The sequence below is a fragment of the Amblyomma americanum genome, chromosome 6, assembly GCF_052857255.1.
Source record: "Amblyomma americanum isolate KBUSLIRL-KWMA chromosome 6, ASM5285725v1, whole genome shotgun sequence".
NCBI classification, from domain to species: domain Eukaryota; kingdom Metazoa; phylum Arthropoda; class Arachnida; order Ixodida; family Ixodidae; genus Amblyomma; species Amblyomma americanum.
Window position 1 is genome coordinate 170076010 of NC_135502.1, and position 21763 is coordinate 170097772.

Here is a 21763-nt window from a genome sequence, read left to right on the forward strand (position 1 = left end):
TGGGTCCTGAGGGCACTTGCTTGTGTCAGGTGTGGCTTGGCGTCTGTGATCCCTTTTGGCTAGCATTGCAGAGAAGTTCCCAAAACGGTCATCTGACGAGGGGAAGCGATGCCGAGCTTCGGCACTGAAGGTCATCAGAAGACTAACAGAGAGCATCTTGTTCCTGCCACGCCCAGTCAGCCGAGCTACGTGCGAGCAGTTCATCTTCCAGGCGCAATATCTGGCGGCGGGGGTGCTGTTGTGCTCGCGCTTCCTTCCTGCTGTGGAGTTAGGCGAAGTTGGGCATGACGAGGATTCCCTGAGGACCACCGAGAGGGTGGGTGAGCCCTCTGTGGGAGACGTGGCTGCAGGAATGCCGGGAGCGGCGACGACAATAGCGTCCCTACGTGTTCGAACAGGAATGCCGGAAGCAGCGACGACCATAAGCGTATTCGTTCCGGTCCTCAGACGACGAAGTGCCGTATCAGTGTGGTCCCCTTCGGTCACGCTGGGGTTGAACAATTGCCCGAGTGTGGCACCTTCGACAGAGCTTCCGCGTTCCGGTAACCAGTACAAGATCTTTCAGCCCCTGCTGGAAGACAGCCTGCATTCCTGTGTCATGCAGGCGCCTTCCGGGTCAACATGGGTGCGGTGCGGACACACGTGCGCGCCCACTTGGAGGCCGCGTGGACGACAACGTGACCGGGTCCTGTTCCCTTTCCCTCAACCGAGCTGCGAGGAAACATCGTGACCGCCCTGCCGTGGGTGGTACCATCAGTGCCATCGTGTGATTGGACATCATTCTTCGAACTGTATTCCCCAGCTGGGAATCTGTGGAATACAAAGAGTATTTAAGGAGCTGCTGGTTTGGTACCAGAGGAGAGCCCCCTTTCTTGAAAGATACCATAGACTCCCGACTGCTAAGAAGCTCTCTTTACTGTGAAGCACTCTCAGTTGCCCGTAATTGTACATTCTGTAAATAGTCCATGCATAAAGTTTTCCCAGTTTTCTTCCTCCCATCGTCCTCGTCTCTTCTCCGGCCCAGTCACGTTACCTGAATCCCAACAACTGGTTGCAGCGGTGGAGTGCTACTACCTGAGACCCAACAGGCTTTATATTCTCGACAAGGACTCTACCTGGAAGCACACCAACTTCCGCAGAAGGTACGTCAAGCAAATTGCAAAGAAATTGGTTTGGTTTGGTTTATGTGTGTTTAACGTACCAAAGCGACTCAGGCTATGAGAGACGCCGTAGTACAGAGCTCTGGAAATTTCGACCACCTGGGGTTCTTTATACGTGCACTGACATCGCACAGTACACGGGCCTCTAGAATTTCGCCTCCATCGAAATTCGACCGCCGTAGTCGTGATTGAACCCGCGTCTTTCGGGCCAGCAGCCGAGTTCTCTGACCCCTTAGCCACCGCGGCGGCGTGCAAAGAAATTCACTTAATAAAAGAGTATTACACAGCATTTCGTGCTGTACACTGTAAACGAGGCTTTGCAAAATATAGATGGCAAACTTTTTCTTAACTCGTGAAAAAATTTGGTGGCGCCCGACTAAAAGCACATAGTTTTCTCAGCTTGGCATGAACTATGTAAACCAAATAATACATGTAAAGCCGACATTTGCAAACAAAGTATGAAGTAACATGAAGGAAGGCCAACAACACAAACATCTTCTAGAAATCGTTCTAGTCTTCTCTACGGTGGCCTGCATGCGACAGCACCTTCGGAACACGTAGATGCGGTACCTCTGTCCTCTGGCACAGACGCCTCTGCTCCCGACGCCAAACAATCTTGGTGAATGCTTAGCTTTGCACTTCGTGCGGATAAAGGGCTCGTTACTGGTCACAGCGCAGCGTCCCGATCTAAGGACAAGAAATGCTGAGGGGCTCGAAATGCGAGGTTCCATCGTGCACAACGAGTAACGTACGCAACACGAGCGCTAAACTTCCCTGTTCGCTCGTTCGCCTACGGCATTCGTGTCCAGGTTGTACCTGATGAAGTCCAGGTTCTGTCTGGGGCCTTTCCTCCTTTCAGCAATCATGCGAACCGGGTCTGCAAGATTCTCCGTTCGGAGTGGCAGAGGCAAGGTGGACTTTACCGAGACGCTCTGCATGCTCATGTTTTCCATCAGCGATCACGGACCGCGGACAAACGACGAAGATGGAGAGAATACTGCAGGCTTAGAGACAGCACCACAAAAAAACTGTGGCAGACCAGCCTGTGGAATCGCCGCTCTTTGAGCAGGGACAGAAAACCTGATCGGGGCTCAAAGGTCCACGTTTTCGGCAACATCAAGCTTCCGGACTTTCTTCAGCGGACCATTCAGTTGGGACCAAGGCGTGCGGTGTAACCGAAAAAGACAGTGCTCGAGCTCCTCTCATTTGTCAAACAAGTCTCCAGTCGCGCCCCGGACGTCGAGAAGGAATGGTGCAACGTAGAAGGTTTGAAGGTGCTAACCAAATGGAAGACCACCAGAACGTCGGTTCCGGTGAGGAAGGCAGTAAAGTGTTTTAAAGACAATGCCTTTCCCGTCAATACCCCCCTCTCTCTCTCTCCGGTAGATTTGTGTCACAGGAAAGAACTTGAGACAGTTGGTTCAGTTTTTAATCGGCACCAACACGTCTCGCTGTAGAAGGTGAAATAGCAAGCGAAGAAGAAATTACCCTGGAGAGGTTTCTTTCAGTTAAGACCTACAAGCCTGAAACGCCTTTCAGGGTCATCATCCCAGAGCGTGACTCTGACAGAAGGAAGTAGGACTATTTTTGCAAAGTAAACTGAAGCGTTTGGGAATTAATGACCCATTTTTGATGAGGTGTTTAGAACAAGTTGTCGACTTCTTGGAAGGTCTTCAGGATACAAGTGTAGAATTTTTTTCCATAGATGTAAAGTGCGTGTATTAGTTCTTGATACACAGCACATTTTAGATTGTATGTTTAGAATGGTAAGTATTTTAGATTTTTTTGAAATGTCTACGGATAAAGGATAACCTGTATAAAAAGACTAAGAAGCAGGCGTCTAATATTCACTTACGGACACGACACGAAACTTACAGCTACATACTCGGAAGGCTCATCAAAACCGCTAAAAATTATAATGAATCTGAAATAAATCAAGCTTCCAGCTTCTCTAAAAAACAGTTGAAAGTAATCAACTCATTCTTAAATAGGACTGCTACTACGGCTTCAATAACTAAACTCCAGGCAGTTACGCATATTTTTGTGACACTCTTGCAAATGCTTTCACTGGCTCATTTGTTATCGATCAGCCTCATGTTGCTCAGCCCGTTCATGCCTACCCTCGTCTACCTCATTGTTCCTTTCTTTTTCCGGTTCACCGGATGAGGTGCGCACCGTCATTTTGAATGTCAAGGATTCTGAAGGAAATTAAACACGCTTGCAGTACCTGGACCTGCACCAACATTTATTCGCACTGCTCACTTAACCAGACACAAACAGTTTGCATCTCTGGTACTTACTCGGCACCAAACACTACTAACGTTGGTTTTCCCCAGGGTTCCATTCTCGGAACGTTTTTTTTTCTAATCTACATTAACGATTTGCCATCTTACCTTACCTCTTCTGAATGTCTACTATATGCCGATAATACTACCATACAAGCATTAGATAACTGCATATATTCCTTAATACATAAACTGAATGCTGATGCTGCAAACTTAGCTACCTGGTGTCGAAACAAGATGCTGAATATTAATGCCTCTAAATCTAGCTTTGACATCTTTGCATCTCCCTATAGCGCTATTCTTGAATCTCCACATATTTCCCTTGACTCTCACCTACTCGCTGCTACTGATCATGCAATGTTTCTTGAAGTAGAACATGACTGCCACTCAAAATTCTAGACACAAACTGTCTAACAAGAAAAACAGCGTATAGCATAAGGATACTCATTAAGGTACGAAATTACTTTAAGTTACACACGCTCATTTCACTGTACTACGCTTTCATCCATATTCATATTAACCATTGTATTTCTTCTTGGATAAACACCTGAAGAACACACATGTCACCGCTACACCAATACAGAATCAAGCGGTACGCATTATTACCTTCAATAACTATTTATGCAGTGCTGCACCCATACTGCAGCCTCATCCTAGTGGTCCCATCCATGGCTCATTGCTCTCTTGACATTTTCAACTTTAAGTACACGATAGGATCACTTCATATTCCGATAATTAATAGTATCCAGTTTCCTCGACGAAGTTGCACTCGCTTTTCATGCCAAAACAATTTCACACTACAGAAGCCTATACCTAACTACGGTAAATTCACAGTAAATTTCTCTGCCACATTTTTGTGGAATTCATTACCATTTTGTGTAAAGAAATCATCTAACACTTAAGTTTTCAAGTGTAGTTTTCGTACGTTTCTTCAATCGAGATAAACAGCTTTTTTTATTCATAAATATATGGAGCCCCATACCGAGCACTCGCTTCAATTGTTTTCCTCTACTTTTGCATTTATATACAATTACTCAAATCATGTTTCGTTTATAGTTGCATCATCTTGCATTTTCACGTGTTTTAGTGATTACTTTATGTAATCGGTTTCAATTTTATCCGCTGCTGTTCGTACATATTGATTTTTTTGTAAGTTTGTAACAGAAGGTCCCCTGTGCAGCCTTTGGCTTTGGGGCCTCCTGCTGTATTTACCAAATATGTGTATGTACTGATTAACCGTTTAAAATAAACTAATTCTGGTTCTTGTGGAAAACAGCTATCTTAACTTCGGCGCAGTCTCATTTCATAATGAATCTGGTCTGTAAGGTTTTTGTTTTCGTAATTTACTGCCCTGCAAAAGAAATTTACTACCTGCAAAAGAAAAATGAAATGTTTATTGGTTCCTCTATAGCGCCTGCCCCATAGTTAACTGTTTCATGCGAGTATGGACAGAAGGCTCGAGAATATTATGGACAGTGAAGTGGTGCTTACAACATTCCGATTTGTAGATGATTACTTGGTTGTCATTCGGAAGAGTAGTGGAAGGCTTCTTCGGATAGAGAAAGCAGTATCTCTGGCTTCGCGAAGTGCCTTAAGCTATTGCCAATTCCTGATCAGCTTCCCGTACAGGGCGCCATTTGTTTTCTTGATCTAAAACTTGTTTCCCTATGTCGTGTTGGCTGGATGTATGAGCCTAGAGGGAACAAGTCCTTCTTGCCCTTTTACTCGGCAGTTGGTTAATAGAGGGGTGGGAAAAACTTGCCTTTCTAATGCAGTCCGTGTACATGCCTAATGACGACCAGTTTCAGTGATGAGGTAGATCGCCTTCAGGATATTCGAGGCACCTCGTAATAGCGATAACAGAAGGCTTGCACAGGCAGGACAAAAACACGAGGTTGACAGGTAAAGGCGAAAGTGTCAACAAAATAGTAGTAATGCCATATATTCACGAGATTTCCCATGCCCTCAAAAATGTGGCACAGAAATTGCATTTGGACCACATAAAGATTATCCCGCATGTGCACGGCCACATGCCCGGACGCCATTGATTGGTATCACTGCTCGATACGCCATAATAGTCTGTGTGTGCCTTCTACTGACCGCGTAGTCTGCAAGATACTGCTTTCGTGTGGCAAGATGTATAAAGGGCAGACAGGCCGTTGCCTAAATAAGCACCTCAGTGAACACCACACAAATGTTAGAGATGAGCGATAGAGGTAATTTGGCTCGTCACTGCCGTGTTTACAAGTGCGTACCTAAGTTTGGAGAATGTTCGGTTATAGGCAAACATGGCGATAAAAAACGAGAGAGATAAATGAAGCCGCGGCAATGTAAAAAAGCGGGGATGGAAAATAGTGTTAGCCGCCTGGGGATCTTTAACGTGCACTGACATCGCTTAGCAAACGCTAAGGCGCCCGTGTGCTGTGCGATGTCAGTGCACGTTAAAGATCCCCAGGCGGTCGAAATTATTCCGGAGCCCTCCACTACGGCGCCTCTAATTATTCCTTTCTTCTTTCACTCCCTCATTTACCCCTTCCCTTACGGCACGGTTCAGGTGTCCGCCGATATATGATACAGATACTGCGCCATTTCCTTTCCCTCAAAACCAATTATACTCCTCCTGAATCAGTATCCAAAAAAAAAAAACATAGCTGTCTTGGATTCAGGGCAACAGGCGATAGCGTAACGTGCTCAGTAGTAGTTTTTTGGTTTTCGTGTGCTTTTGTTGTTTTTACGTTTTGACACATCATGCAGTTAACAAGATAATTGTTGATATGCTTTTATACTCGCACCATGCTTCTTACATTATAAAGCTGTAAGCGCGAAATGAAAATGGTTTAGTGGAAGTTTAGTGCTCGTGTTGTGTCACTTCCTCGTTGTGCGCAATGAAACCTCATGTCGATTACCCACTAGCCCTAACCATAACCTTTCTAAGACACAAAAGAGCTGATTTTTTGCAGCCTGATCGACTAAAGCTGTAGTCAGGAGGTTGGGGCGCATGGTCAAGCGTAAATATGGTTGAACACCGGCACAGTATTTTCAATACTCTGACCACGCAATGGCAGACTACTGAGTGCATCAGCGCGGCCCTAGTCCTTCCCGGCTCTAAGTGAGTTGCTATATGTAAGCAGGAGCCTTGAGCACCCCGCAATTATGTAAGGCGCGACGCATGATTTCGGATTGGCTGCTCTGCACTGAGCAGTGCGAGTCGCATCTATGGCGATCAGCATGAACATAGATTCGGGCTTCCTAAAGACACTTGCGGAAATGTTCAAAGCCACGTACAAAATGCCAACACTGTTTTTCATTCACCAGTAGTTTTGGTCAGCTCGAGACAGGCGTCCTGGCGTGAGCGGGATGGCTCACTGTCGGTCATCAGCTTCTCTGCGCGCCATAACTGCTGCATAGCCATATGGTGAGACTTCACAGCCGAAGCACACTGGTTTCTATTGACCGTGATGAATAAGAATGGGAGATGGTGTCATCAGGCATTTCCTGGCATTGTAAATACAGGTTAGCCCGAATAAGAGTATAAGTGACTGCCGCCCGCTTTTAAACTATTTTCGGAAATGTGAGACCGGCTGTTAGTGGTGAAAATTCGGAAATCCTCCTTTTGTACTGCTGTCATGAAATTAAGGAGTAAAAGCATTCACATGATTTTACTACATTTCCAAACAGGAGTACGTCGGCTTGAGTACTCCTTCGGGCCCTTCAAACACGATGGATGGATGGATGGATGGATGGATGGATGGATGGATGGATGGATGGATGGATGGATGGATGGGCGGGTGGGTGGATGGATGGATGGGTAGGTGGGTGGGCGGGTGGGTGGATGGACGGACGGACGGACGGACGGACGGACGGACGGACGGACGGACGGACGGACGGATGAATGGATGGATGGATGGATGGATGGATGGATGGACGGACGGACGGACGGACGGACGGACGGACGGACGGACGGACGGACGGACGGACGGATGGATGGATGGATGGATGGATGGATGGATGGATGGATGGATGGATGGATGGATGGATGGATGGATGGATGGATGGATGGATGGATGGATGGATGGAGAGTTACTGTGCCTGCATCGACATCGGCACGGATATCATCACATTTTAGTATGAGGTGTTCTATTATTTTTTCTAATTTAGTGCGCACAGCACATGTGTCATCTTCTTCGGTAAATTTCTTTTTGTATCTGCGCGTTCTAAGACACCCTGACCTAGCTTCAAAGAGTAGGGCATTGCCTCTTGAACTATCATAAATCGCTTCCTTCCTGATCTGCCTTTTCTAGTATCGATATAGTTCTACACTATGCTTCTTTTCCATTGAATCTATCCAATTTTTACCTTCTGTGTTTTTAACGTGTCGTTTAATGCTGTTTCTTTCTCCGTCCTCGTGTCTGGCATAATTACTGGTTAGATGCCTAGTTCTGAGTCCTCTTTTTCTGTATAGGAATTTAAATACCTTAGCTGTCCACCTGTTATCGTCCAATTTCCTCAGGCGTTCTTCGTATAGTATTTTACTCTGAGCTTCCCGTGCTTCGAACGATGCCCAGCCCATATCCCCCTGTATTGCCTCGTTTGTGGTTCTCCCGTGGGCACCTAGTGCTAATCTTCCAACAGCTCTCTGATTCACTTCTAATCACGACTGAACTTCTGCCCTTAAGCACAGAACCGCATTTCCGAAAGTAAGCCCCGGCACCATTATTCCTTTCCAAATACCACTCAGTACTTCATACCTGTTGTGCCCCCACAATGGCCTATGTTTCATTATCCCGGCGTCTCTTCGCCCTTTTGCTATGAAAGACTGTTCGTGCTTTTCCGCGTGCATCTGCCCTTCGTTTAACCATACCTCGATATATTTGTATTCGGCCACTCGGGGTATTTCATGGCCTTGCATCGTAAGCTCCTGATCAGTTGTATCGTTGAAAATTATCACACCTGGCTTAGTTGCCCTAAAACTGAAACCTAGACTGTCTCCATCTCCACAGCAATTAACCAAAGTTTGCAAATCCTTCTGGCTATCGGCTAACAGTACAATATCGTCCACACACACTAAACCCTGTAGTCGTTGCTCAGCAACCTTTCCGCCTAATTTGTACGACAGATTATAGCCTAGATTGGTTCCTTGTAGCCTTCTTTCTATACTTATCATACAAAGCATGAACAGCAGCGGTGATAGAGGACAACCTTGCCTTAATCCTTTGTGTACCTTAACAGTTGTTGTACTCTTAATTCATTCCCATGTTATTTCAACTTCATTTTGTCGATATATTTCCTGTAGAAAACCAATTACCTCATGACCGACACCTTCATCTTTTAATATGTTCCACAGGAGTTCCCTGTTCACGTTGTCGTATGCGCCCATTATGTCCACGAAGGCTAAATAGAGAGGTTTGTTTTCCTCCTTAGCTATTTCTAAGCCCTGGGTAAGCACGAACAGGCTATCATCTAAGTGCCTATCACTTCTGAACCCGTTCTGAAGTTCTCCGAGTATTCTATTACTTTCTACCATGACTACATTTTTATTTTCCCCGCCTGAATCGCCAGCCTGTATATACCTAATGTTATCGTAATCGGTCGGAAGGATTTTATATTCGTCTTACCGTCTTTACCTTTATAAGTAAATTTGGTTTTACTCTGTTTCCAGGTGCGCGGAATCTGCTTATTTGTTATGACTACCTCCAATGCTTTCATCAGTCTTTCCTTGCCTCTTGGGCCAAGTTAGTTAATTAGCTTGATTAGAATTTCGTCTATCCCTGCGGACGTGCATTTCGGAATATTTTTCCGCCTTTTGCCAATTAAGATTGGTCAGTTCTAATATGTTTTCTATAGTGCTGTCCTGTGTTGCTCCTTCATTTGGGGTGATTACCATATCGTCTCTCCTAAATGACTCGGCTATAACTGATGCAAGGTAGTTCACAGCGTCATGTGCTTCTAAACATTTACACTCGGCATCATGAATCTGTTCCTGTTTTCTATGATTCGCTTTGCCCAGCCAGCTTATATGCGTCCAGAATTTTCTAGGCCCCCCCTTTTAGTTGCATCGCGAACTTCAGCCAGCCGGCGATCAGAGGACTGCTTTATTTTAGCCTGGACGAGGACCTGCACTTGCTGTTTCTTTTGTCGATAAGATTCCCATTTTGGCCTATTTCCTCTTCAGATAACTGCGTCCTCTTCTCTTCTCTGTGTTCCCGTGATTCCAACCGTCGTTGTTCGATGGCCTCCCTAATTTACGTAATCCACCAACTTCGTGGCTTGCTGTTTCCTCTCCTTGGTTTACTCCTTTTACTTCTTTTATTTTTGTACTAATGAGTGGTTCTAACTGATTATAATCCCACTTTTCCATGGTATGTTTCTCTATTGCTTCCTCTACGCCGGCCGCTATTTGCGCTATTTGTTCGTCGTTTAATTTTGCGTACTGTTTTTGACTTCCCTGCATTTGTGTTTTGGGCAGGGCTCCCGACTGAAGACTAATACGCTTATAATCACTTCCGAGGCTGTACTTCCTCTCTTAGTCTATTTCCATTATTGCGAGCTTGCTATACATCCCCTGCGACATTAAGCAGTAGTCAATGGTCGTTTGCCTGTCACGGGAGTCCCACGTGATTTGTCTCTCACATTTAGTTTCTCTATTTAAAATAACTAGGTTGTGTCGCTTACAGATGTCTAGCATCAACTTCCCGTTACAATCTCCGTATTTATCCATATCCTCGATGTGGCCATTCATGTCCCCCAGCAGAATAATATTGGCGCCTTCTCCAAACTGCTTTATATCGTCATTGAGACACTTAACAAGATCCTTGTTCTCTTGCCTGCATTTGTCCCCTGTCCCTAAATAAACTACTTTTAGCCATGTCCTTTTACCGGCAGTTGTACCTGATACCCAGACATGTTCTTTGCAAGTTGACTTTATTCTTCGCCAATTTGTTCCTTAATGTATCAGCATACCTGCTACTCCTCCCTTCCTCTCCGTTGTTGTTCTGTTGGTCCCTTCGTAGACGTAGCCATCAATAAACGGTGGATCTTCAGATCCCTTAGATGTGTTGTTGTTGTTGTTGTCCCCGTACTATGGCATATGCCCACAACAGAGGCATTGGCCAAGAATTGGGGGGCACATAAGTTTTTCAGGTAAATAAATCCTTGACGAAATTAAAATGAATGATAAGGACGGTAGATGTGTCTCGCATGGCGCGTACACACCTACTTCTTCGTCCTTTAACTGGTGTTCTATTTCTAACCACTTTGCTCTTTCTACCGCCTTGCATGTTTATGTACCTGATCCTGGTGTTAAATTTCTTTTTTGTAGCCTTCTTCCTGGACCTCCTAGTGGCCATTTTGTTAGGGTCAGCCGTCGTTGTTACATTTTCTACTTCGCTTCTGCCTACCGTTACGCCGTGAGCCGCAGTAGACCCCCTAAAAATCTTTTGCCCGGCCTGCCGGGTGCCAGCCGATCTCGGCTCCTAACCATCCATTAAAATGGATGCCATCTCGTGTAAAGCCTCTGCCAAAGCCTGCTCTATAGGCCCTTCCTTGTTTATGCCTGCCACTTCAGAGCCTTTCTCCTGGCTTAACTTCCTTACCTCTCAATTAACAGCCACAACGTCCTTGGCAACTTCTCCGTTTCGTCCTTGCACCTCCAGCACTGTGCACATTACGATCTGGACTTGCTGTTCTATCGCGCTTAAATTGTCAACTCCCTCCGCTAATCATTCCACTACTTTTACGGCTTCACCATTCAGGACATAATTTAGTCCCGCCGCTACCACTACCAAATTGCGCTCTGCAACATTTTCAGAAAATTCGTTTTTTGTCTCTCTCAGTACTGCGTCCATTGTCCTGCCTGGGAATGCCCCGACTGCTACCCACTCATCACCCTTTACAAGCTCCATTATAGTTATTTTGCACCTTCTCATATTTGAGTCAACAAAGATAAGCACTAGGTTATTCCCTTCCTCCATCCTAACTTCCGGATTATTATGCTGCCTCTTATCAGCGACTGTTACGTCATTCCTTGGAGTTAGCTTGTTTCCCTTCTCTCCATCGCATCCATACTTCCTAGCTGCCACGTGTGCGCACCTGTTCCTGTCTGAACCTGCCTGACCTAATTCCTTATCGCTGTCCAAGCCAGTACAGGCCCCATCCACGTGGCTGGCACTCGAATGACCGCCAATGTGGCTTCGCTTGGCGGTGTCAGCCATTTTTGCCTCCAGCAATTGACTACACAGTTCTTGAAGTTTGCGCTTCTCTGCCCTCTTTACCTGTAGTTCTCTTTCTTGAACATGCATACGTAACGCTAGGTTTGTGTTCGCTTCGTCAGTATCTGTCCAGGCGGGCACTTAATACGCCTCATTTGCACATAAAATTCGCGCCTTCGGCCTCCTATACAGATTCGAACCGAGTTTCCTTCAAAATTACTGACGCCTACACTCCTTGCATTTAACCTTCAGTTGCTTGACCATTTTAGCAGCACTCAATTATTGCTACCACATATTGCTAGAATATCTACAGGCTAAAAAAGAAACACCCGCAAGCACGTGCTCAAATATAAATTCTGCCTACCGCAAAAATACCCGCCGCGGTGGCTCAGTGGTTAGGGCGCTCGCGGCGGCTGCGTTTTTATGGACGCAAAACGCTAATGCGCCCGTGTGCTGTGCGATGTCAGTGCGATGTCAGTGCAAGTTCCCCAGGTGGTCGAAATTATTCCAGAGCCCTTCACTACGTCACCTCTCTCTTCCTTTCTTCTTTCACTCCCTCCTTTATCCCTTCCCTTACGGAGCGGTTCAGGTGTCCAACGATAAATGAGACAGATACTGCGCCATTTCCTCTCCCCCAAAACTAATTATTATCATTATTACCGCAAAAGTCAACGACATAAAAAAAAGACGAATAACTACCTGTCTAAACTATAGTTAAGTCACAAATTAGCGCGACATATCTATAGCTGCCGGCCGGCAAAGAGCCGGCCGTTAGGTAACTGACTTGCTCTTTCGCGAGCTCTTCACATCACTAGCCTGAAGATCTCAAACTAGCCTACATTTAAACTCTCAAAATATTAAAGGAAAGAACTCATCTATCCGTCGTAGTCACGGGCCTCTCGCAATCGTCCGTCCGTCCGGCCCCTGTCATCACGCGTAATCCACACCTTAGCGCCTGCCCGCCCCCTAGTGGCAGCTTCCTGTTCGCTGCACTTGCAGGTGACGACGCCGGCACGCTCGTCGCTGCTTGCTTGCTTCTCGCCTGTGCTCTCGCTGCTTCGTGCACGTTTGTCATGCTACTAGACACCGGAGCGCCGCCGCCCTGCGCCGCAATGTGCTGCACAGATTCTGCCTGTGAAGCCTCCGGCGTGTTCGCGGAATACTTGGTGCTGCATCGTCTGCGACGACGGCTCGCGAAAGGCTTAGCCAGCCTAGCTCAGTCAAGCCAAAATGGCGGTGTGTGACGCGTCGACCTCCCTCGCTCCCTGCAGCCGCAGGCACACAGCCCGCTCCTTTGCGTGCGCTTGCCGTGGCATAAAAGACTGGACATCATCGACCTTGGCAACAACATGATGCACTGAACTTCTCACTCAAGCCGGCAATACATGCAGAAGCAACGACTGGTCATTCCTTGTCGATGCAGCATACAAATGTTGGCGGCTGCCATTTCGCCGCATCGACATGGCGGTGTGTGTGAAGCATCAGTTTTCTCTACACCGACGCCCACTCGTTCGTTCGCTGTATCTTCACGTCTTCACGTGCACTTGCAGGGTTACAAAAGACCGGATTATCATCTTCGTGTATACGGATTAGGCAGCATTGAACACTCATTTGGTGCCACAGACGCGCATGCACTTAACGCCGCTCTCTCTTCAGTGTGCGAAGACTTGCTGTGAACGCCGGGTGCACAGAGACGAAAAGCTTCATCATCGCCCCTAGCAGCCAACTCACACATCGGCCCCTAAGTAAGTATCTGAGAAATTTGTTGTTGTATGCGGCTGAAAAAAAAAAGAGGCTGAAAGTGAAAGTGTGGCAGTACAGTTGTGGATCTTTACGTTAATGTGTACAACTGGGAGTAGGATGCAGTTTCTTTAGGGACAAAATTTTCTCGATGTATTTACATGCGATGAATATGGAAAAGCTATAGAGGCAATCGGCCGGGTGAAAATGCACGGCCGTTGGGGTCCGTGAATTTTTGTCACGTTATTACGAACAGGGATGAGAACAAAATGTCGCCTGCCCTAATCGGTTGCTTCCTTTGCTTTCTTAATAGGGGCCTCGTAATGCAACCAAAGGAAGCGATTTTATTATTTGTTATAGTAGCACAGGATATGGCGATGCTTTAGCACCCAAGGTGGTTGCCTAAATTTTTAGATTTTCCGTGATGGTGGCGTCTTAACGTAGCAGCGATTCTCGGCAGCGAACATGGGGTGGCAACAGTACTGAGCGCTGCCTTTCCGGTTCGTCACACCTCTAGTTCCAAAATGTGGTATCTTGTAAGCTCCTCGCGTTTAAAAAATGTGGAAATAAGTTTTCTCTTCGATTCCAGTTTCCAAACATGTTCCATTTATGTGAAACTCGTGGAGGCAAGCGCTCCTGTTTAAACTGCCAGCCTGGGGAAGGCAGCGAAAGGAAAAGAAGAGCATACACAAGTGTACAAGATTCCGTGCTCGAAGTGCTTGGCGTCCTACATCGGCGAAACCAAGCACTTCGCCGAAAGAATGAAGCAGCACAAAGCGGATGTCGAACAAATGAAGAGGGAATGGAGCGCGGGTTGACAAGACTGAATTGAGGGAACTATTGCCCTGGACATTCAACCGCGCCAGCGCAGAAGACTTACTTGAGTCCGCTCCCCGGAACCCCCCACCCCCCTCTCTCACAGCCACGGTCTATGTCCAGTGGCCGGGCGAATGAATAACCGAAGGCTTAAAATAAAGGCTAGCTGGAACTCGCCCCCAGATACATTTGATGAAGGAACCGAGTAGTTTCCGAAACGCTGGGGTTTGTTTCGTTTTTTTTTCTTAATTGGCGTTTCTTCTGAGGTAAAATCCTTTCCCAACCAGTCAGACCTGTGTCGAATGTTTTCTTTTGAACTCTGGCCACGAATGCGCTGGCAAAGCAGAACAGAAGACAGGTCGGGGTGGCAGGGAGGTGTCTGACGGTAAGGTTCTATAGCTAACATTACTGCCAAAGAAATTATAAAAAAGTTTTGCTCCTTTTGCTGTACGAGTCATCCTTGCCTTGCCTTTAACCTGTACGCAGAATGACGACGCCCCCAAAATGCGCGGCTGCTGGTTCTACCTCCAAGGAAATTGCATGCAAGCTTCCACTGCATGTGCGCAAGGCGGAACGCGTGAGGAACCTTCTGACAATTAAAAAAAAGGGGATATCGCGATGCACCTTTCAGAGCAGGAAAACAGCCAAAGGTGATTGGAATGCGCAAGTGCATCAGTAAGAAAATTATTTCGTTCAGTTTCATGCTTTAAGGGGATAAGGTTCCCGATCGACGCTGCTTTCCATTCGCCGCCTTAACGGCTACGTAAGCGGCGCTCTGCAACTCGTGATACCCTGATAACCGAGTTCAGCCGCTGTCATCCGACAGGGTACAGATATGCACTAGCGAGTAGATTAGCTACTATGTCCTACTAGCTAATCTTTGCCATGAAAAGCGTTTAAACATCAACAGGATCTAACTTATTGAAAAGTGTGCTCTGAATTGCTTGTGTGAGCTTGACTTAAAACTACACTTGAAACACCTCATACTTCAAGCTTAGAGGTGTAATTGCTTTCATGCACTTATTATTTCTTCTAAGCTTTCTTTCAGAAGAAGACTCCTTTGACGCCGCGCCTTTTATCCAGAGATTACATGACATGTTTATATGTTAACTGCAAAGCATTTCAACGTGCTCTGCTTGCTTGCAAGTGTGGCATCTTAATTTTCATTAATTTGGGTATTTCAATTTGAGTACCCAAAGAAAGCGTCGGTCAAGGCACTCCTCTTATTGGTCATGGCGTTGGTTCTCCCTAAACACCGAAAGCAAGCTCCGGGACATTTGGCTCCAATGTTTTATACTCAATACAAATATTGTTCGACATCAGTCACTGCAATTTCATTGTCCCATATATTGTGGTGTAGCACTAGCTGTAAAGTGAGGCTTCCATAGGAGTACTGCATTTGAAATGGGCTTCCTCATCAAATGAAATATACTCGTCTGGGCACCAAAGATACCTCTCTGTACGTGAGTGTAAAGCAGGTACTAAAAGGAGCATTAATACTCCTCCATTATCAGAACATTTACTCCAAAAAGAATACCTGCCCGAAGAGGAGTAAAGTTCGTACTCCTTTGAACACCAAAGATACTTCTCCGTATATAAGAGTTAAGCAGGTACTAAAAGGAATATTGATACTCCTTGACGCTGAGAACATTTACTCCAAAAAGAACCCCCGTCCTGAGAGGAGTAAATGTTTTACTGATCAGAGAACACCAAAAATACTTCTACGTACATGAGGCAAATACTAAAGTTTTAAGGAGTAAGTGAAACATCTTTTCGGGAGTGTGCTAGGCTATGCGCCATTTACTCCTTTCTGGATGTTTTCCCGTTTGCAGTGCAGTTGTTCTTGATTTCCGCCCCACTTGCACATCTTTCCCTTAACAAGAACTAAATCCACAGGCCTATGCCAGGCGGAAAGATCGCGCAGGTAATTTGTGAAGAAATTTATCTGCCCTAAACTGATTATAGCTCCTTTTACATTCCTCGTTGCTGGTGCATGAAAAATGGAGTTCGTCATGCCATGCTACCGATAACATGTCGAAGGCATACTTGAGGCAAAAGAAGCGACATATCTGCAAGTTCAGCATGATTCCAGCATCACGAATGCAGGTCAAACAAAGAGAAGGTTGTGAACGTAATCTGAGTCACATTTTCCAAAAACGTAAGCGCACTAGACGACGAGGACAACGGGACGAGACGACGGGACAGCGCCCGTCCTTGTCGTCTCGTCTTTGTCCACGTCTTTTTAGCGCTGCTTTTCTGAAAAAGAGAAGGAAGGACAAAGCGTCTTCTTGTGAGCTTACGTTTTTGTAAAAATTATGAGTAACATTCTAGCCCAAGAAGCAGCCTTGTTGAGCTTCATGTTTGCCATTCACGAGAATGTCACCGAACAGGAACGTGCGGTAAGCCCCGAAGGATGTTCTCCATCTCCCATTCGAACAAAGCGGGTGCAGGTGAAGACTACTCGTAAAAGTATTTGTGCCGTGGAGATAGTTGCATAATTTCTGATGCCTCGTTCAATAATATTTGGATGGCGTTCATCCTTCATGTCTAACTGCAAACTAACTGCTCACCTCCTGGCAGCATAGCCCACACGTCCTCGATCCTCGGAATTGTTCACTTACCCACAGTTTCAACTTGCTGCCTGGTCATCTCGAAATCGCCGCAAATGCTCTATCGTCGATCCTTTGTTTGCGTCAGAAACAAATTCTGGAGCCCAGTCTGAAGTTGTCACTGAGACAAGACTATGTTCCCGCTCGAGCCGCTGCAGTTCCTCAGTTGGTCTATCATTCAGAGCATACGCCAGACGACGGGGTTTCAAAAACTCGCCTCTTGTTGAAAGTGGCTAGCGTGCTTGTCCCAATGAGCGCCGCTCCGAAAAACATACCTCGCTTGTTTGAAGGTACACCTCTGTTCAAAACTGCGCGTTTCAGCCACATGTTCAGAGAACTTGCAGATGTTGTTCGCATGCTTGCAGCAAGGGATTGTGTGTCCCACCGCGGTAGCAGCGACACTCCTCGCAGGCGTCGTGACACGATGAGCTATCAGAGCAGAACTGGCAGTGTTTACTTCTGTGCGCTAAATCACTCCATGCAGAGTCCTTTCTTCACTGTTCCCATCCCCACTGCAGCTTAGAGTCTTGTTTGAATGTGAGGTCCGGTTGTTCAAGAAGTGCTGTACATTGCGCAGGCTATACGATCTCTGAGCCCATATATTCAAGCTCCTCACCAATGTTCCACTGCGTCCACCAGTTCTGCAGAGCAAGTATGAAAGGGCTGAGAAACTTCCCTTGCTCACGAAGATGTGCTATTGTACGTGAAGCGTTGGACAAAGGCGGACGGCTTCGGGCAGTGCTGATATAGGAGTGAGGGCTTTTTCCAGTGACTTGAGGACTTGACGGCCTGACTAGGCCGCGGAAAAGAGAGTGAGGTTCCTTGACATATATCTGCGGAGTTTTGTTTGCGGGTTTTATTTTCTTTCCCAAATTCGGGGCATTAAAACCGGAAGTATTTTTTTTACTTCAAATTAGTGTACAAATTGGATTATTCACCAAAAATTTTCATATTTCTGGTTTTTCGGGTCACTTTTCTGGAGCAAAAGAATTTCATATAGGCACTCGTTTTTGTACGGGACACAAAATGCACCATTTTTTGCTCAGTATTTCACAACGAACATGGAAATGACAGGTTGCGCAGAGGAAAGTTTTCCACTAAACGAGATTTTTTTTAAGTATTAAAAATGCCTGTCCACCTGTATGCAGCCTTCGTGTGAATGGACCTCCCTGCTATGTACTCCACCACAAAAAGACTGTGTCCTTTACAACACAGAGGCTACTTTAAACGGCAAAGAACACTTGATCAGGACGTCGTTAGCCTGCATAGCGCTCGATACATCGCACCTAATAAATGCCTTTTCCGGCACCTGGCATGTCTCACGCCTACCAATCCTTCATCATATACCGCTCGGACGCAGGGCCCCGTCATCACTCACTCCTCAACTTACGCCTGCCAACCTTTGTTCATTCTATAACCATCTTTTTCTTTCAACCATGAATACATAGTTCCTTTATGTCCTTAGGCAATAAATATCCCTTTAAAAAATGCGTGGTCAGTACCTGTGTTCTGGCCATGCACCTTTAAATGTTGCTTTTCGAAAATATCCTGAAACTTCGGCACGTAATGAATAGCAATCTTTGAAAGATAATTAAGATTACCGGTTGCACGAACACTCATTGAATAAGCACACGATACCGGCTAATCTTTATGCGGTGTCTTCAGCTTTGTTCAGTGCGTTCTCTATGCCCTTTCGTACATACGTATAGCTTAACGAGCGACCCATTCCCTTGTGTTTGTGTGTTCTTTAGAAGGGGAATTTTTTGTTATTATATCTTGTAGAGCGTAAATTTTAATAAGTGGCTACGATGCGGGAGAATCGGGTAAAATCGGTTTTACCCGAAAGCAAAGGGCCTTCCTCTCGCAGTGCCAAGCATATTTGGTGAGGAGAAGGAGAGCTTACAAGTTGGCTGGTCTCAGTCCGTGATGCCAATGGCATGAAGCGCTGCTCGACCCCTTTCCGTCATGATTCAAGTGGGAAATTTGAGAATTCTTAAATAAAATTCTCGGAGCAATCAATGCCTCTTTCGCTACTGGACAAAGAATCGCACAGTATGAAGGAACCATAATATTGATTTTTTTCCGGAAAAATGTTGTACGGAGTTGTCGGTGTCTTTAAAGAAGATAGCAGCACCGCTGCGTGTGCATCTGGCAAAGATGCGTCGTGGGAGCGAAAGAATACCCATGACAAGCGGCTGCAAAGCTTTTGAACACACTGCCGAAGCGCGGCGGCTCCAGTGGACGCTTTTCGGGGCCAGTTCCAGAGAGCGCTTGTGTCCCGAGGGGCGCCTCGTCCAGGTGGTGCTGAGGGGGCGACGTCGTCGGAAGCCCCACCGCGTGTCTACTTCGAAGGCTGCGTTGAAAAGGCTTCGCTTCGTCTTCGATACGCTTTTCTTCGCTTCAGCCAATCAGCGACAAGCTGTCTGTGGGAAGTTCGGCTCTTGCAAGCGCGCCTCTCTTCTGGTTTTTTCCCCCTCGCAATCGACAGCATCTTGGCCGTTCTCGTCGCGTCGCGCCCCCTCTGCTGCTACTCTCTGAGTTGCCATCTTGGCGGCCCGCGCAAAAGGTCGATCGCCATGCCCGAGGGAGAGACGCCTTTGTTTCTCTTTCCCACCCGAAGCGCAGAAAGGGGTCGGCGGCATGTAATTAATTAAACCGACGCCTCAAGAGCACCAGTAGCAAGAAGAAAGCAAACAAGAGGCTGCGGCGCCCCTATTCGCCACATGGGCGCTTGCGGATGTTCCCCGCGCGATCAGCAAGAAGACCCTCGCGGGAATAGCGCTTTCTCCTCCAGCCGGGTAAAGTGAGTGCGCGCCTTCTGAGACGATGAAAACGCCAGTCCCTTGCAGTCCCTTGGATCCACTGCAAAAAGCAGTCCCTTCCCGATCAAAACGCACGACAGAATTTTTTGTCGCGCATCTGTCGCGCGACACAATTTTGTGTCGCAAGACAAGCTGTCTTGTCGTGCCTTGTGTCGTGCGACAAGCTTCGTGTCGTGGGTTCTTTCGCGCGACAAAGTTGTTTGTAGTAGGTTCTGCCGCACGACAGACATCTTTCCTGCATTTTGTCGTGCGAAGAAGGTCCCTGTCGCAACATTTGTCGCGCGACAGGTTTCTGTCGCAGGTACTGTCGCGCGACAGTGGGAGTCGTGCCGCGCGACAGAGATTGCGTGCCTCAGCAAAGTTGCCTGTCGTGGGTTCAGTCGAGCGACAGACTTCTAGCGCGCCTCTTTTCACGCGACAAAAGTACCTGTAGTGCGGCCTGTCGCGCGACACAACAGCTTGTCGTGGGATATGCCGCGCGATAGATACCTATCGTGGGATGTGTCATACGACAGATTCCTGGTAAGGGTAATTATTTTACTGCAGAATTCTAGAAATACTGTCGCGCGCGGCCGTGTGACAGCGATAGGATCAAATTGACCAAAGACGCTTCAAAGCGCGTTCACTGTGGCGAGTCGCGAAGAGGATGCGAGGTGCTCTGGTCTGTTGGTGACGGGCACCGAGCGAAATGAAGTGCTCATTCACATTGGCGAATCGAGTTTTCAACTCGCTTCCCGCGACCTGGCTCTCTCACCGAACGAGAATTGGCTTAGAGGAGAGGCACTGCTCGAGCACTCACCTAATTCCCTTCTGTTCCCACATGACAATGTGACGAAAGTAGTGCATGCTCAAGAGTATAATGCGGCTTTGAAAGCCCAAAAAGCTGTATGCACAAGCGGCGAAGCCAGCGGTGCCTGCGTATCCGCACGCTCTTGCGGTGGCGGCATGTAGCTGCAGCCACGACAGCGCCTGCACACCAGTCGGTGTGCGCAAGTCGAATGGCGCTACTGAAAGTCAGTGTCCTCTTGGCTTCTGTGACATGTTCAAGCCATGTAACATAATGTACCGCTACTACTATATGCGCAGAAAAAAACCAAGGACACTTCTATGCGTCGCGGAAAAGAATGTCGTTAATCGTCAATCAGGGAAAATTACTCGCCATAACCATCCGGCTACACAAAGGCAGCATATGTGTACATGCACGCAGTTCTCTGTATAAATGTTCAAAGCAACCCCGATATCATTTTTCCGCGCGTTTCAGTTTTAAGAGCGTCAGCTCTTACTACTTACGTTTGTCAAGGACACGTCTGTCTGCAGGGAAGGTCAAATTAGCCAAGACAGTTACCACACTATATCACATAGCAACAGCGGGCGCGTAGAGCCTCAGTTGTCACAGATACCTTCGATCCGTTTTACATATGCCAGTATAGCGGCTATCGAAGTGGAACCCCGGGGACCCCCATTTGCATCAAATTTGGGGGCCGCCCGTTTGACGCATAACGATCGAAGTGGTGTCATTTGACTTGTCATGTTCCTGAGGATAAAAGAAATATTTAGACGAAGCCCAAAATATGTGCGGGATTCGCACCGACGACCTTTTCGCCCCCAAACCGTGCATTCCGGGGACTTCCAGACAGCCATAAGGCCTAATCGTTTGTCGCAGAGAGTTCCGGATGCAGTCAAACAATTCATCTTGTTGTAATGCACACGTTTATAAAATTCGTTAACTGATATATAAGGAGGAAACATACCGGATATAGCGAAGGTGGCTGTAAATCGCAATAGTAGTGCAAAATCTTTGAAGTAGATGACGCTGCTTGTATCTTAGAACGAATGTTTCCGAAACGAAATGCCCTCAGATGTTTGTATTTTGTCTTCTCCACGTTTGCTGAGCACCCCGATCTAGCACCCCGATCTAAACACTTGAAGCTCTCGTAGCTAACGCTCTTAAGTCCAACGCTGATGCAGTGTTGGCGGAGAATTTTCTTTAGCGGCAGTGACGTGGTGCTTATCATAAAATAGCAAAAAAAATACTTTACGATGTCGTTCATTGCCTTCACTGAAAATTTCATGACGGTGACTCGAAAATGTCGCTAAATATAGACAGCAGCGTATGCAGCCGAA

At 46.7% G+C, this 21763-nt stretch overlaps 1 protein-coding gene across 1 annotated transcript in view; it reads right to left on the minus strand.

The window, feature by feature from the left end:
• Nucleotides 1-21763, minus strand: part of nab (NGFI-A-binding protein homolog) — an 867324-nt gene that overhangs the window by 558884 nt on the left and 286677 nt on the right. The gene's annotated exons all lie outside the window — the stretch shown is intronic.